General features: G+C 44.9%; 1 long non-coding RNA gene across 1 annotated transcript; it reads left to right on the plus strand.

Moving 5' to 3' along the window:
- Positions 1 to 19: 19 nt before the first annotated feature.
- Positions 20 to 17,718, plus strand: LOC109284145 (uncharacterized). Its single transcript, XR_002091480.2, has 4 exons — positions 20 to 82; positions 1,523 to 1,586; positions 5,289 to 5,385; positions 15,805 to 17,718. It is a non-coding gene; the product is annotated as an uncharacterized LOC109284145 (long non-coding RNA).
- The last annotated feature ends 888 nt before the right edge of the window (positions 17,719 to 18,606 follow it).

Here is an 18,606-nt window from a genome sequence, read left to right on the forward strand (position 1 = left end):
GAAACTGACGACGGTACACGCCGCGGAGCCGGGGAAGGAGCCAGCGGCGTTTGGGGCACTGAAGCCTCAGAGGGAATTGACGGTAGGGAACGCCGCAGAGCCGGTGAAGGTGCCGGCTGCAGCTGGAACGGCAGAGTCAGGGAAGTAACCGGCTGCGCCGCAAGTAGCAGCACCAGTGGGGGAACTGGCTGCACTTGGAGCAGCAGAGCCAGGGAAAGGACCAGCGGCAGCCTAAGCAGCAGGGCCAGTGGAGGAACCAGCTATGCTTCAGGCGAGAAGGCTGGTGAAGTAGCCGGCCGCTTCGAAAGTAGTAGGGCCGGGGCTGGGAAGAGCACCCAGATTCAGGGAGGAGCCGAGGGAGCAGGCTGGGGCTGGTGACCCCGGCAGACGCCATAGTGAGCCAGAGACCTGGGTGGATGGCTGGCAGGTCGGAGGTGAGGCAGTGGCGGTCAGAGGGCAGCAGTGGAGCCGAAAGAAGACAGAACCACAGGTGGCAAGTGGCTGGGGTGTAGGGGAGGACGGAGCCCCAAGACAGCCCGCTGGGAACCGCGCCTACTCTAGTGGCTATCCCAAGGGAGGACCCCCCACTGAAGTTACATTCAAAGTCATGGCAGGCGAGTTCAGGGGCCTTCCGGGTTTCAGCAGAGGTAGCCTTCAGGGCCCACCTGTAAGCCCGGAGTCCATAAAATCTAGAGACCGGGCGAGGGCGGCGTGGGAGCACCTACTAGAGCGGAGGCAGTTACAATCCTCTTATCTCTTTAAGAAGCAAAACACCAGCCACAGAGCAGCTGAGAAACTTAGTGAGGTTGCTCATCCTTCAGCTCAGTTTAAGTATACAGAATGGAGAACTGGAATATGTTCCAGAAAAGTAACTGAGGGCAAGGAATGGGACTGAGAGCAAGTAGGACACGTGCCAAAAAGAAAACAAGACAGCATTAACCCTGCAAGGTAAAGCACTCTGTGTGTTCTAGCACAACAGTACCCAACCTTATGACCCTGTGGGCTGAATGAGTAGTGCAGGGTTGGTCCAAGGGCTGGATCTAGTACATGGGCCTGATCCAGTGCGCTCAAGGCTGCGGCATGTTGTGCCTGCAGCCTCTGTCCCAGACCCACATGCACCAAATTGGGGCCACCACTCAGTTCTGGCCCCACATGCTCCAAATCAGGGCCACTGCCCCAGCTCCAGCCCTTTGTGTGCCGGCCAGGTCCCGCACATGAGGCCATGTCATTGAGCCCACCAGACTTGGAAATGCGATGGTGGGGAAGCAGTGGCAATAGCAGTTGCCACCACTCCCCCACTGCCAAATTTCTGCACCTTTGGGGTGTCCTGAAATCACACAGTTCTGCAAGCCAGATCTGGCTCACAGGCAGGGGATCGAGCACCCCTGTACTAGCAAATATAATCTACAAACACAGAGCTAAATTGTGACTAAAAGTCCATTGGAAAATGGTATGGAGATGGGAGTTGCAGTGTTCCTCAAGGAATTCTTGACCACATTGCTAAAAATTATTTTTGTAACAGGAGATAAAAGTAACTGCACTGAACTGAAATTTCTCTCCCGCCTGAAGAGGAAGAACATATTCAAGTAAGGTTTTCTTAGAAAAAACTAGAATTTTAACAGAAAATACTGAATTTTGTAAAAAAATTATTAAATGAACAAGTCATTGCACAGCCACTGGTGGGAATATTTGAACACTCATGGCACACGGGCCAGGTCCCGGAGAACTGGAAAAGGGCCAATGTGGTCCCCATTTTCAAGAAGGGGAGGAAGGAGGACCCAGGCAACTATAGGCCAGTCAGTCTCACCTCCATCCTTGGCAAAGTCTTTGAAAAAATTATCAAGGCTCACATTTGCGAGAGCCCGGCAGGAAAAACTATGCTGAGGGGAAACCAGCACGGGTTCGTAGCAGGTAGATCATGCCTGATTAATCTAGTCTCTTTTTATGACCAGGTTACAAAACGCCTGGACACAGGAGTCAGGGTTGACGTCATATACTTAGACTTCAGGAAGGCCTTCGATACACTATCCCACACCATACTGGTGAACAGGTTAAGAGGCTGTAGCTTGGATGACTACACAGTCCGGTGGGTGGCGAATTGGCTAGAGGGTCGGATCCAGAGAGTCGTAGTGGATGGGTTGGTATCGACCTGGAAGGGTGTGGGCAGTGGAGTCCAGCAGGGTTCGGTCCTTGGACCGATACTCTTCAAAGTCTTTATCAGCAACTTGGACAAGGGAGTGAAGTGTACTCTGTCCAAGTTTGCGGATGACACAAAAAAAATGTGGGGAGAAGTGGACATGCCGGAGGGCAGGGAACAACTACAAGCAGACCTGGACAGGTTGGACAAATGGGCAGAAAACAACAGAATGCAATTCAACAAGGGGAAATGCAAAGTGCTGCACCTAGGGAGGAAAAATGTCCAGCACACCTACTGCCTAGGAAATGACCTGCTTGGTGGAACGGAAGCGGAAAGGGATCTTGGAGTCCTAGTGGACTCCAAGATGAACATGAGTCGGCAGTGTGACGAAGCCATCAGGAAAGCTAATGGCACTTTATCGTGCATCAGCAGATGCATGACGAACAGATCCAAGGAGGTGATACTTCCCCTCTATCAGGCGCTGGTCAGACCACAGTTGGAATACTGCGTTCAATTTTGGGTGCCACACTTCAAGAGAGATGTGGATAACCTGGAGAGGGTCCAGAGAAGGGCCACTCATACGGTTAAGGGCTTGCAGGCCAAGCCCTATGAGGAGAGACTGGGGCACCTGGACCTCTTCAGCCTCAGCAAAAGAAGGTTGAGAGGCGACCTTGTGGCTGCCTATAAGTTCATCACGGGGGCACAGAAGGGAATTGGTGAGGTTTTATTCACCAAGGCGCCCCCGGGGGTTACAAGAAACAATGGCCACAAGCTAGCAGAGAGCAGATTTAGACTAGACATTAGGAAGAACTTCTTCACAGTTCGAGTGGCCAAGGTCTGGAATGGGCTCCCAAGGGAGGTGGTGCTGTCCCCTACCCTGGGGGTCTTCAAGAGGAGGTTAGATAGGCATCTTGCTGGGGTCATCTAGACCCAGCACTCTTTCCTGCCTATGCAGGGGGTCGGACTCGATGATCTATTGAGGTCCCTTCCGACCCTAGCATCTATGAATCTATGAAAGTTGAAATGCCAGCAAAAAAATCCTGAGTTTTTACCAACAATAAAAGTAATTTAAATGGCACCCACCAAATTGCTGGAACAGTCTGTACAGTTTAATTTAATAAATGGTTCATAATGTATTTTTCTTTCTAGTTAGAAAATAAATAAATTCTTTGGGCTTTTCATTTTTTTCTCAGAAACCTAAAAATAAATTAATCTGGGCCATGTTTTTAAAGATAAGTAACTGCTGCTTTGATCACACCTATTCTGGTTTCAGAAACTGAAATCAAGAAATAAAAATTCAGAGTAGTGAGCAAGGAAAAGGAACAGACACACCTAGGCAAAAAGAGCAACTTTACTTGTGTGATCTTGAAGTCAATCCAAAGGCATCATCATTTTTGGTTCTGTTTCCCTTTGCATTTTTACCATTTTCACAGTGCTTGCTAACATATTTTCAAATGATAAGGATTTTTAATGTATTGCTTGATACCTATATTCATGATGAATTGCATTTCATTACTTGCTATGGTGGTGGTAGAAACAAGCCCTAGGTAATGTAACCTAACATGTTATACATACTCAGGAAAGCTATGTAGGAGCCATGAAACTCTACATTTCCCTAGGAAAAAATTCCAAAATAATTCCATGGTGCATGAAAGAGAATGTAGCACAGTTTTTTGTCTTCTTTTGTTGATACTATGCTACTCTTTGTGTCACTTATTATAGGGCCCTATACAACCTAGAACTATTCAATTTATTAGTGATGATAAGTATATTCATACCCTATCCCTGTGACAGAATACCCTCTTTACATATTTACTCCTATACCCTATTATTTTTAGAAGATAACAGAAGTAAAAACATATTTAAGTGTTAACGGTCATTCATGTTTAAGTGAAGTATGTGACTTACAGAAAAGCAGAGTCTATGGTGAAGGTGCTTTTGAAGACTCCATTGAGATTTATCAGGTTCAAAAGCAGTTGATATATTTGATTCCTAGTTGCCTCTTCCCTTTTTTTGCAGGGTCTTCAGACGTTAAGCTATGTAATTCACTCTGAGAGCAATGAACAGTGAACACTGTTCTGAGCTTGTTCTTATGACAGCTTATCCTATCATCTGGTACCTGGCAGTCTTTCATATACATTGGCTTGAGTTGCCCAGGTCTTCAGGATAGGAAACCAGAGAAGCAAGGTTGAAATGGCAGGAGAACAAATTTATATGGCACTTCTCTAAGCTACAGATGCCACAGAAATAGAGGGGGAAGAATGGGTTGCATGTATAGCTGATCATAGGGTAATGGTAAAAAGAAGTTAATTTTTTTTAACATAATTTACCCCATGAAGGGGGAGGAAGAACTGTGTCTGTTTACTTCTTCGTTTTGTGTTGGATTGTGCAGCTAAAATGAAGCCCATATTAAGGGATGGAGCTCCAACTGCAGCTCTGAGAGCAATTTCTCCCTACTATTTCAGGGGTAGTAATTTACTGCAGATTGTGGGGCTTTCTGAGCTCCACTGCTTAGCAAAGCCATTTTCTACAACTCCAAATCAACCTCTTCCTCAGATTAGGGATTGCTTATTCCCCTTCACATTACTACAGCGATAGATACACAGTTCAGGGTACAGTTTAATTGTAAGTGAGCCTTCATTTCTGCAGGCAAAGGGGAAGCCCAACTTGTGGCTGTTTTGAAAATAACTGCTTGCCTTTTCTATCTAGTCCAGTGTCTCTTATTAAAGAAGGAAGGGGGAGGAAAATTTCTGGGCTCCTACAATCAATTTTCCCGCCAAAAACCTCCAGTTAATGTGGTGGGGAGGTATAATAATTTTGACTATCTTGGTTATTTATTGCAACATCACTTCTTCCAGAGCAAGGGTATTCTGAATTCATTAATAGTCTTATTTACTTTCTGCTCCTACCTTAATCCAAAAGGCCTGTGCCCTGGTACAGTAACACATTATTTACCATGCGTTCTAAATTATACTCAATTACCTTTTTACTATATTTCTAGGGCTTGTAGGTACATAGCAGGACAAGGGAACATTGGTGAGTTCTGATTATATTACAGGCCATTATGCTAATTCTTGTCTAACTTAAAATACTGGCCCAGGCATTCAAATCATTGTATTAATGTGAAATATTTTCTCTCCATTTATCGAAGAAATGACCAGGATTGCTGGCATTCTTACTGGCATGTGAAAGTCAAATCAAGCCCTGCAGAAAAGACTTATCAAAATTCCTGTCTCCTGCACTGTGAGGTAAGAGCAGTTTAGAGAAGAGGTTTCATAAAAATCAATCCGTTTCAGTAAAGAAAAAAAGAGGGAGTGTTTTTGAAGTCCAGTGCCTAGTGGTAAAATGCTCACATGACAAAGCCAACAGTTCAGCTGGAATGGGTAACTCTTTTATACTGGTCATAGGATTTTTACTCCACCATATATAATAACATCCAGCGGCATTAACTGAAATGCATGAGGTAAATCTCCCACAATACAGGGGAGAGCCTTCCTTTTAAACTGTATTACTTTATACACATCTAAGATACTAAAATGATTCAAATTTAAACCATATTTTATCAGGCTGAGCCACTAAGCACCTAGTGCCTCTAATAGCAGTAGGTTATATAATATGTGTATATAAGTAGGTATGTGGGTATGTGTACATATCTATATCTATCTATTTAGATAGATAGATAGATAGATAGATAGATACTGTAATATATACCTAATGTAATATATGTATCTATAGTAATGTGTCCATTGTAATATATATATATATCTCTAACGTAGGGTGTGCGTATATGTGTGTGTGTATATATATATATGTATGTATGTATGTATTTATGTATGTGTGACAGAGAGGATCAGTGTTTATGCCTTTTGACTGTCTCTTATATTGCAGTATTTTCTGTAATTTGAATATGCCTCATGATAAACTTGTGGATTTTAACACAGTCCCAATTTTCAGAAATGAAATTACTAATATTTTAAAAGTGGGATTCTCTCCCAAACATTTGTGCTACAGTAGAGAAAGATATTACAGCCCCATTTCTTTTATTATGTTGTTTGTCTGAATGAAGAAACACTATGAAAGTGACAGTACAAGGAGCAGAAATGAAAGCAGCATGCAAACTACTCAGGAATATCCAGAAAGGCTTGATGTTAGTATCCTCTAATGAGGCTGCCAAATGCTCATTGAATTTCAGACATTTTTTTGTTGAAAACACTGGAAATACCATTAAGCATCACCAACAGATTGTTAAAAATAACACTAGGAACACACCCTTTGTAGGTCAGAGCTGACTATGAGGCCGAGTGCACTGTAATTATAATGCGTAAATGAGTTACAGCTTGAGCTAATCATACCCTACTGAACTAAAAAGCTGTAATTACACAGAGATATAATATTAGCTTGGCATTATTTTCTAGAGTAGTCAAACAGCATCTGGTAAAGTTAAAAGCCCAACTTGCTGGTCACTGTAAGACAAAGCTTAAATAGGTCAAATTAAGGCTTAGAAGAGAAAGCAGACCAAGTCCTGTGCTCACTGACAAGAAAAACTAAATCATTTCCCTTAACAAAGAAGGGTCGCTCCTCTAAATATGAGGTAAAAAAGTCTAGATTGCAATGCATTGAACATTTTCACCTAATGAATGCCATTTTATCAAAGATTAACAAGATCATTATAAGAACTGATTTGGAGCAGATTTACACCAGTGAAATGCTACAATTTGAATGGCGTAACAGCATGTAACAGAGAGCCTGGGGTCTCCTGTTTCTTTAGGTTAGGGTCAGACATTCAAAAAGCCTGAGTCTGAATTGATTCAGTCTTTGCAGGCTAGTCTAACTTGCAAAGCTTGAACCAATTTGGAGATGGATAAGCATTGCATTTTTGCAATGAAAAGGGAGGCACATGCCTGCAGTGGCTCATACTAGAAGCTGGGGGGGGGGCTCTAGAGCAGCCCTCCCTTCCCTTCCACAGGGCTGAGCTGAAGACGGGTGTGGCCAGGCCTCAGCAGGATGCTTTTATTATCCTCTCCCCTGTCCTAAGCAGCCCAGCAGGGAATGTTTATTACCTCTAACCCATTAAGTGTCTTTCAACCCATTAAGAAACAAAGCCTCTCTCCATTATCTAAAGGAGCTCTTCTTAAATAGCTCTTCTTAAACAGCTCTTCCAAGGAAGGACATTAAGCTACCTGTTGATTAACACCAAAAACCCTGTCTGCCCAACAGCACAGACCATAGCCAGCATGTGGTATGCTAGCTAATGCTGAGGTGTCTGCGTAAACCAGAGGGGAGGGGTGAATAATCCCTCCTTAGCAGGGAGAAGCCAGGCAGATGTTCTGTGCCTGCAGTCTCTGCTGGAGCTCCAGCCAGGGAGCAGAGGGGAAGGTCCAACCCTGCTGTGGAGCAGAGAGCCCTGCCCTGCCCAAAGAGCATGCTGGGATGCTGGGGGAGTCTGATATATCTTAAACCAACAAGGGGTCTGGGACAGATATTGCATAAACTGGTTTGACCCAAATCAATTATGTCTGATACTACATTCAACTAGGTTTATCTCAAACCAGTTTCATCCATTTTCAGACTGGTTTATATGCACTGAACATCTGTTCTGTTACAGGTTTAAACTAGTTTCTGATCATTTAAACTAGTTTATGTGTAACATCTGTCCCTAGCCTTAAGGTAAAAGCAACTTAGTCAGGGAGCACTGCAGGCTAGGCAAATGAGGCAATTAGCAGGCACCTGCAGGCAGCCTGCTGACTGGAAGTGGGCAGGGCCCTGGGAGGATATAAGCCTAGGGCTTGGGCTGGTAAGGTAATCTAGGAAAGGAAGGATGAAGAGCAGCAGAGAAAGGACCCTGGACTTCAGAATAGCAGACTGCTACTCGCTCAGGGACTTATGGGCAGGATCCCCTGGGAAGCCAGAGTGAGGGGGAGAGGAATCCAGGAGACCTGGCTGTACTTGAAGGAAGCCTTACTAAGAGTACAGGAACAAACCGTCCCGATTCACAGGAAGACTAGCAAATATGGCAAAAGACCAGCTTGGCTTAGCAGGGAACTCTTCAAGAAATTAAATCATAAAAAGGAAGCTTATAATAAGAGGAAACTCGGACAAATAAGTAGGGAAGAATATTAAATCATTACTTGGGCATGCAGGGATAAAGTCAGGAAGGCCAAAGCTCAATTGGAGTTGAAGCTAGCAAGGGATGTGAAGGGTAACTAGAAGGGTTTCTACGAGTATGCTAGTAGCAAGAGAAAAATCAGAGAAAGTGTTGGTCCCTTACTGAATGGGGGAAGCAACCTTGTGACAGAGGATGCAGAAAAGGCTGAAGTGCTCAGTGCCTTTTTTGCCTCCATTTTCACAGGCAAGGTCAGCTCCCAGACTACTGCACTGGGCAACACAGTTTGGGGAGGAGGTGAGCAGCTCTCCATGGTGAAAGAACAGGCTGGGGACTACTTAGAAAAGCTGAATGTCCATGGGGCCAGATGGGATGCACCCGAGGGTGCTGAGGGAGTTGGCTGATGTGATTACAGAGCCATTGGCAATCATCTTTAAAAACTCATGGTGATCAGGAGAAGCCCAGGATGATTGGAAAAGGGCAAACTTAATGCCCATATTTAAGAAAGGGAAAAGAGGATCCAGGGAGCTACAGACTAGTCAGCTTCACTTCAGTCCCTGGAAAAATCATGGAGCCAATCCTCAAGGAATCCATTTCTAAGCATGTGGAGAAGAAGGTGATAAGGAACAGTCAACATGGATTCATACCTGACCAATCTGATTGTTTTTCATGACATGGTGACTGGCTCTGTGGATGCAGGGAGACTGGTGTATGTGGTGTACCTTGATTTTAGCAAGGCTTTTCATAGTTTTTAAGGGCTGGAAGGGACCTTACAGATAATTGGGTTCAGCCCACCTGCACTTGGGCAGGAAAGACTGCTGGGGTCAGATGAACCTAGCAAGATGGGCAGCAAGACACTTTTTGAAGATCACCAGGGTGGGTGACAGTTTACACAGGGTCACCAGGGTGGGTGACCTCTGCGGGGAGCCTGTTACAAACCCTCAGTGCTTAACTTGTAAAGAAGCTTTTTCTTATGTGTAGTCTGAAGCAATCTTCAGTCAGCTTGTGCCCATTATTTCTAGTCCTCTCCTGGGGGGCCTTGGTGAATAGTTGCTCCCCCAGGTCCCTGATATATTTATAGGCTGCCACCAAGTCCCCTCTGAGTCTTCTTTTCTCCAGGCTGAACTGTCCCAGGTCTCTCAGCCTCTCCTCATATGACTTGATCTCTAAGCCTCTAATCATGCATGTGGCCCTCCTTTGGACTCTCTCGAGCTTCTCCACATCCTTCCTGAAGTGCAGCACCCAGAACTGGATGCAGTACCCCAGTTGCAGTCTCACCAAGGCCAAGTAGAGCAGAAGGATGACATCTTTTTATATGGTTTTGAATCTCATTAGATTACTTATGGCCCAATCCTCCAATTTGTCTAGGTCACTCTGAATCCTAGCCCTACCCCTCAGCAAATCCACCACTCCCCACAGCTTACTGTCATCTGCAAACTTGCTGAGGGTGCACTCTATGCCATCTTCCAGATTGATGAAGACATTGAACAAAACCAGCTCTAGGACCGACCCCTGGGGGACTTCACTTGATACTGGCTGCCAAATAGAGATCGAACCATTGATTACTACTCTCTGAGCCCAATGCTCCAACCAGTTTTCTATCCACCTTACAGTCCATTCATCCTGCTTCCTTAGCTTACCTGAGAGAGTGCTGTGGGAGACCATATCACAAACCTGGCTAAAATCAAGGCACACCACATCCAATGGTCCCCACCAGATCCCCACCATAACATCACCCTTGTTGCTTTCCCCTCTGACCCCAACCCAGAGACTCTCAACAGGCTTCACTCCAGCTTCATACTGGAGCTCTAAGAAATCATATAGTTCTTTTACATAAAGTGCAACTCCCCGCACTGTTCTCCCTGGCTTGTCGTTTTTGAACAGTTTGTACCCATCCATAATAGTGCTCCAGTCATCCTGTCTCGGAAGGCCAAAGCCGACTCAAGGTGATTTAATAATTACTCATTTGTCGGGGCGGGCTGGTGAATAGAGAGGCCAAGAAAGCTTTATGGTTGTAAAACTTTACTTACGTCGCTTGCTGTTGCGACGAAAACGGTCTGGTCATCTGAACAACTACGTTAGTTGTTCCAGCTGGCAGGGCTCAGGCCAGCACGTCCATCTACAAATCGGGCTGGCAGGGAAAGGGATACGTCTGGGATTGCGCTCGGTGACGGGGAGAAGAATCGATAGGTGATCAGGCTATCGATTAGCTCAGCCACGAGTCAGATCTCCTCAGAAGCACTCTGCAGCGTGCTCAAAGTTCTCCGACCTGGGCGGAAGTCGCGCTAATTTTTAAATGGCCAGCAAGCCAATCACTAGCCGCCACGTGTGCATAATTTAGAACTGGCCAATAGCGGGACACAAATTTACATTCGAATGGCGGGAACTCTCTTGCACCGGGGTTTTCTGCAACAACAGAAAGCCTTTACTTTTGCAAGAGGCTCTCATGTGGCGGGAAAATTCCACCGTGCCGAGGCACCAAAATCACTGAGTTGTGACACATCCCAGCTTTCCCACCAAGTCTCTGTTATTCCAATCACATCATAGTTCCATGACTGTGCAAGGACTTCCAATTCTTCCTGCTTGTTTCCCAGTCTGTGCATTTGTTTACAGGCACCTGGGGTAACTAGTTGATTGCCCTGATTTCTCAGGAAGTATGAGAGCACCTCCCCTGCTGCCCACTCCTGCTTGCTCTTCCTCCAGGTCACCCTCTTCCCCACTTACCTCAAGGCTTTGGTCTCCATCCCCTAGTAAATCTAGTTTAAAGCTCTCCTCACTAGGTTAGCAAGCCTGTCTGTGAAGATGCTCTTCCTTCTCTTTGCCAGGTGGATCCCATCTCTTCCCAGCAATCCTTCTTCTTGGAAGAAGACCCCATGATCGAAGAAGACAAGGCCCTGCTGGCAACACCACCTGTGCGGCCAGGTGTTGATCTGCAGGGTGCACCTGCTCCTACTTGGGCCCTTTCCCTTGATTGGAAGGATCAATGAGATCACAACCTGAGCCCTAGACCTCTTTACCCTTGCACCCAGAGCCCTGTAGTCACTTTGATATGCTCATGGTCTCTCCTGGAAGTATCATTTGTGCCCACATTGATAAGTAGCACGGGGTAGTAGTCGGAGGGCCAGATGAACCTCGGTAGTCCTTCTGTAACATCTTGGATCCGGGCTCTGGACAAGCAGAAGACCTCCTGAGACAAGAGATCAGGTCAGCAAATGGCTCCCTCCATCCTCCGCAGAAGGGAGTCTCCAACTACCACCACTTGTCACTTCTTCTTGGTGGTGATTGTCTCCATCCTTCCCATCTTGGTGAGGTCTGGCCTGTCTTTCTCCACCAAAGAAACATGCTCCTCCCTCTCTGCTTCCAGGGCTGCATATCTGTTCTCCAGATGAAACACTGCAGGTGGAGATGAAGATCTCTGCTTGCTGCCAGAAGTCAAAAGCCTTCAGCTTCCACTCTCCTGGGTGCCCACGTCCTCTTTCTCTAGCACTGCATCTGGCATTTCTTCCTCCACAGTCCCGGAGTTTTCCTCCAGCATCAAATCGATGAATGCCTCATGGTGGAGGATGCTTCAGAGCTTCATCACCTCCTCCAGTAGTTCTCTTGCCTGTTCCCTGAGAGACACCACCAGGAGGCACTGTTTACACCATAGGAACTCCCTGACCTGGCCATCACTGGAAGGAACCTGCAAGCTGCAGTCCCCACAGTGCCAAACCTGGACCTGGGTTGAAGCCTTGATGGCGAGCAGTCCTGCCTGGACAGAAACAGGTGCATGCAGTGGCAGTGGCTCTGGCATTACTATGTCCTTCCCTGGGTCTCTTTCTCTCTTTTACTGCTCTTCTTCTAAGCAGACCTTCCCTAGCAAATTCACCTGGAAGCTGGCCTGTTTATTGCTCATTGGCCCCAAAAGATTCCTTCTATTCCTGCTTCCCCGTGCCAAGCTGAAAGGCTTGCCCCTCAAAAAGAGGCAAGAGTGGGGAGGCAATGGCAACATGTATGGGGTGCATCGGGGGTGCACATGCACCCCTTTAAGGCACCGGTGCACCCCCTGACCAACCGTGTTCACCACTTAGACGATGGGCGGGGGGGCAGGTGGGAGTGCAGGTGCCCCCCCTGCAAGCGCTGGATGATCACTGTAGCTGCTCCCAGAAGTGGCTGCAGCCACTCCCTGAAGCAGCCGCAGGGATCAGCCATCATGGGATTGGCTGTAGGGGTCCCTCTGGGCAGTGAGATTGGCTGTGTTGGGACCCCGCCCTGGTTGGCAGGATCAGTTGCAGCCCTCCCCCCCGGTTGTCAGGACTGGTCGCCCATGGGGAGAGGGGCCTGCAACTTTCTTACCCTGTTTGCAGCCCCTGGTCACTGGCTTTCTGGTTGCCTGGGGAGTCTCCTTTTATACACTGCTTGGCCTGAACTGGCTCTGACCCCTCGTTAGGGCTTCTGTCAGGCCCAGGCAGCTATCACTCAGCAATCACTCACAGCTTCTCAGAGTACACACCGCAAAGACACACATCCCACCAAAAAAATACTCAGCAAACCAAAGGTACAGGCAGCTGGATCACTTACCTTCCCTGGGCAGGATTTGGTGCCTGGTGCCTGGCTTCTCTCCCCCTTCCTCCTCTTGCCCTCAGCAACTGCTTGCAAACTGCTTACCCATTTTGTAGGCCCTGTTTGCTGACTCCCTGGCCACTGGCTCCCTGGTTGCCAAGGGAGTCTTCTTTTATACCCTGCTGGGCCTGGACTCAAGAGCCTTCCAAACCCTGTTCCTTCCCCATTGCAGCTTCCAGCAATTAGAATTTTAGGAAGTTCAGTCTTCAAGGCTGTACCCCTATACACCATGTTCAATACTCTCTGATGGACCTTTCCTCCAAGAATCTGTCTAATCTTCTTTTGAACTGGTTTAAGGTATCAGCTTCCACATCAACTTGTGGCAATGAATTCCACAAGCTAATTACCCACTGTGTAAAATATAACTTATTTTTGTTGGTTTTAAAACTAATACCTAAAAGTTTCATTTTTTCTCTAGTTCTAGTATTTTAAGATACCATAAATAATAAATCACATTTACTATCTCTGCACCATTTAAAATTTTGTACACCTCTAACAGGTCCCTTCTCAAGCATCTCTCTTCTTAACTGAAAAATCCGATCTTATTTAGTCTCTCCCCCTATGGAAGCCCCTCCATAGCCCTAATCATCCTTACTGGCCTTTTCTAGTTCCCTGTACCTTTTCTAGTTTTTCTATTTTCTTTTCAAGGTGCAGGGATCAAAACCATGCACAGTACTCAAGGTGTGCACGCTATCAATTTTTAAAGTAATACAATAAAATACTTTCTGTTTTCATTTCCTTTCATGATAAATTCCTAACATTTTCTTATCCTTCTGATTGCTGCTGAATACTGAGCTGATATTTTTAGCAAACTTCACAATGATTCCAAGAGCCCTCCAATATGAGAAATTTAAGGCAATACCTGCAAAGGTCATAAAAGGCTTATAAGCAGGAGGCAGACCAGCACTGTCAGCAAGCCCCGCTACTCTGTGGGCAGTAAGTGTGGCTGTCAACTGAATACCTCCAAATAGACCAGCTCACAGGGAAACTGGATCATAGCTTCCTCAGCTCCTTCTGCATAACCAAACAAATATACCCAGTATCCTTTGAATTACAACTGCCCTGGACCCTGAAGATTTGTATTTCATGTGTCACTAATCAAGCTGTAGATAGGTTCCCACCATACCCAACCTCTACACTCTGAGTAATGATCCAGGGACAGGAAAATAATCTATAAGGTCTTACATTCATACTGGAGGCAGAGGGAAGTTTCACTGCTTGATAGGCTAGGAGGGATCTGGGCCTGAGGTTTGTGTGTGGGAGCCAGCAGAAAACATTTATGCCCCAACCTGCTCAAAAAATTCCACAAAGGCCAGTTGGAGAAATTGAGCCAGCATGCTGCATGCCCCGAGTCATCCAGACTGGCAAAGGCTGTCCTGAAGCCTCTAGGAGGGACTCTCTGCCCACTCACTTGCATTGGAGTGGCTAGCTGGAGTCAGCTGACTCTCCAGTTTCCCCGCCTATCTCTGACCCAAACAAGAAGTGTCAGGGCATCAGGGCTCAACCTGATTCCATATTGCCTTGCTGGTTTCTCCAGCTTGTGTTCAACTCTGCTCTGTGCTTGATCTTCTGGCTTCTTGACCCAGCTTCCTTTCTGATTCCACTCTCTGCCTAATCCCCAGCTTCCTGACTTGGCCTGTTTCTAGATCCTGTTCTTATATTGACCTCTGAGTCTCCTGACCCAGCTTGTCCCTGGAAACTGCTTGTTCCTTCTGACCCCAGTTTGCACCTTGATCCATGAGTGGTCCCAGACCTGGCCACCCATGACCCAGCGTGACACCCATGTCCATCAATTTGCAGTTCTCAGTATTGAATATCATCTGCCATTTTGTTGCCCATTTACTTAATTTGGCAAGATCCTCCTGTAACTTTTCTCCTGTAACCTCATGGCCTGCCTTACTCTTTTCACTTTGAATAACTTTGTGTCATAAGCAAACTTGACCACCTTTTAATTTACCCACCTTTGTTTGTCATTTACAAATATATTATACATCACCAGTCTCAACACAGGTACCTGGAGGACCCTGCTATTTGCTTCTAGCATTGTAGTCATGCTCTCCCTCCCACTTTTGTAGGGTTAAAAGTGGGATTTATTTTTTTTCCATTTATATATACAATATTATATGCCAGCAGTTCTATTATATTCATAACCACGCAAAAAATCTCCTATCCACCAGCAATGGTGTTGCTCTGCTCAACACTTAAGCTACTCAAGACATATGGTTATGGTAGAGAGCAAAGATGGTGCATCTCTCTGGAATATTAAGGGCATAGGAGAAGTGGGGAGTCTGAGGTAAATGGGCAAAAGAAGGGATCATATTTGTGCATGGGACTAGGATGAGGAGTTCCTATCCTTCACCAAATGAACAGGAGTTGGTGATAGTGAGGTCAGTTTTGCTTTGTGATGACTCACTTCTCCATTCTTCTCCTCTGTGAAGGAGCAGGATGCAGCTGAAGGTAGAGCAACCAGAGAACATCGGGTAGGACAACACCAGGGCAAAGCTGGTACTTGCATACACACTTGAAGGGGGCAAGCCAGGAACCCAGAACCATCAATATCCCAGGAGATGTGCTACTGAAAGTAGCTGCCATTTAATTTTAAAGAGTGCATACCCAATTATTCATCCTGTGCCATTAAAGTAAATGGTAATTTTAACCAAAGATTAGTGCAACCTTCTGAAAATCTCTAGCACAGTATCTAGGGCGCTAAGACAAACAGATAAAACTTAAGTAGGCAGATTGGTTTTTTTTAAACAAAATGCCACTTTATTTGGAAAAGGGTGGAGACACTAAGGAATTTGGGATTGACAGGAAATAAAACAAACACTTCATGAGAAGCCATCTGTAGCAGTTCAGAGAGTACCTTTTTGTCTAGCTCCTTATATGCTGCAGTCTGGAAGCAGAAGATTAAGGGAGTAGATTGTCATGCTTAACAATATGCAAATCTTATAATTTCTTCCAGGAAGAACACATCTGCAGGAAACTTCTCTTATGCAGGTGAAAGCCAAAGAGTGGTTGATCAAATGAGGCTGTCAGCAGAATGAAGCAAGCAATTCTACTGCTGTTGCTGAGCTCGGTGGTGTGGCCATGAGTGGAAAAAGGCAACAGCAGGGAAGAAGTAACAAAATGAAGACAAAGTGAGAAAGAAGGTCAAAAGATTGATATCAGCTAGAGCGTGTTAACGTTACCTAAGCCCTATAGAAAAACGCCATTTAACATTTAAAACACCAGTGCCTGGACTTACATGGTCAAAAGGTATCTGTACAACTTAATAGGTTAAATATTCAAACACACAGAAGGTTGACAGAGGTAAAAAACAATCTTTCACAGTTTACAAATGCCTTTTAAGTTTCCTAAAATAGTGATCTGATATTTTAAAACCTCTTGTTCTGTCCTACCTCTGCTTTCCTACTCTGTTCACTCCTGCCTTTTTCCCTGACTCAGCACCTAAAAACAGAGCTTTCTGAATGATTGACATACAGCCCAGTTAGTGGTGCTGATTTAGCATAGTTGAGAAACAGCAGATGGGCAGAGTCTGACAGAAGGATACGATGGAATAATAAAACAGTGTAGGAAAATGCAGAGGGGAAGAACTAGCGTCCTTACATTCTTACAACAATAACACAAGTGTCTTTTTTTTCTTCAAATGCTGGTACCATTGAACCTCAAAATACATTCTCTAATTTTATAGATTTCTTTTATCATCCAGAAATTCTCACATGAATGAAACTATGTAAATGCAAAATTGGAATCATTATCTGCTTCCCCATTCAAATTCCTCTTGAAAATATCTCTAAATGACACACTACAGCTTCCCCCTTAAAATTCAGTGGAAATTCAGAAGCAGATACACATCTGAAATCTGCAGTTCAGACAGTTTCCTAGTTCTTAGGCTGTTCCAGTTCATCTGTCCCTTTCCCCTTTAGATTTTACCAGATACCTATAATTATTGTACACTGGAACATAGTGCAGCAGTCATTAACCACACTTTCTCATAATTTCAAGTCTTCTAGTTTGCAGCTGTTTCCTACAGTTTCCATAGAGTTGCCAATTCTTGAGAATTTTATTGGTTTAAGTAGAAAAGTCTAGGAATTGCCAAGACCTCTTGAAGAGAAGGGCATTTGAAGAGCATTACATTATCCAAAAAACGAACATTTGTTTGCCATTCTCTTCAATCCTATTTCACATATGGGTACATGCACAAACAATTCATTTGGTCTATTATTTTTCTGTCTGTTCCCTCCTATCTTCACTGCTGAGTTCTTTTCCATCTCTCTGTCTCTTCTCACAATTTCTTCCTCCCTTAGCATGGCATCCCATCCTCCAGTTTTTTGTCCTTTCTTTTAGCGCTTTATACATTGTAATCTTGACAGATAATTTACTATAAAAATATAAAACATCCAGGAATGTGCTAAGTACCTTTAACAGTTGGCTCTTATGTAACACCTCTTGGCAATTTCTTCTCAGATTATCTTCATAACTTAATAGCCAATTTCTCTCTCTCACCTTTATGCAAACCATTAATTGCACTACATTAAAGGAGAGTAACATTTAGTCTTAAAATACTTCAGAATGATTCTATTATTCCATTCTTTAAAGGTTGTAGAGAGGGTATGGCTATATTGCAGATTGCAGTGTAGGATAGAGATACCCAAGCTGCCTTTAAACAAGAAGTGGGGTAATTTATCCGGCATGGGAAAAGTGCAAGAACAAACAAAAAAACTCAGACTGGAAAGTTACAAGTACCCTAAAGATCTGTTGTTATAAGCCCCTTCTTATTGACTAAGTTGAATGCTGGTATAAATGCACTGAAGACCAGGAAAGCAGCCAGCCTTGATGACATGCTTACTGAATAAATCAAATGATTTGGATCCTAGACTTGAGAATGGCTCCGTTGCCTATACGTGTGGACAGCCAGTTAAAAAATTGTAAAAATATGGCAATATGCTCAGGTAGTGGCATTTCTAAAGCCACGGAAAGATCCATTCAACCCAAAGAGTTTCAGACCTATCTCCCTGCTATGCTACACATACAAAGTGTACAAATGACTGATATTGAACCAGCTTGCCCCATATGTGGATAAACACCTAATCCCAGAACACAGCTGCTTTTGCCCTGGAAAATCAACGAGCCAGATGCTAAATCTAACTCAACATATTGAGGACAGTTTTGAAAAAGGCCAAATCACAGGAGCTGTGTTCATTGACCTAACAGCCACCTACAATACAGTTAACCATCAATGGCTCCTCCACAAAACACTGGAAATGACAAAAGATCTACACCTTACAGAGCTGATACAAGGTCTGCTGGAAAACAGATATTTTTTGTAAAATTAGATGGGAAGCAAAGCAGATGGAGGTGATATATTAATGGCCCCCAAGGAAGCATACTTGCACCCCACTATCCCACTGTCCAAACCCAGTTTACCTTGGAGTTACCCTTGATTGAACCTCTCATACAAAGAGCACAACATGAAGGCAAAAGCACAGGTAAGCACTCATAACGACATTTTATATAAGATCACCAACTCAGAACGGGGAAAGCCCCTCAACCATCTGAGCCACTGCTCTAGCTCTCAGCTTCTCCTCTGCTGCTTATGCATGCCTGCTAAGCTCCTTGACCCCATCCTGATAGCTGCTGATGCATCACAGGATGTCTGAAGCCTAACAGCCTAAACAGTGTGTATCTGCTGGCTGATATTAGCACTGGATTTATGACCCAGATACTTTGTTCCAGGCCATCTCAGACCGACCATGACTTCTCC

The sequence above is a fragment of the Alligator mississippiensis genome, chromosome 4 (genome assembly GCF_030867095.1).
Source record: "Alligator mississippiensis isolate rAllMis1 chromosome 4, rAllMis1, whole genome shotgun sequence".
Classification (NCBI taxonomy): Eukaryota; Metazoa; Chordata; order Crocodylia; family Alligatoridae; genus Alligator; species Alligator mississippiensis.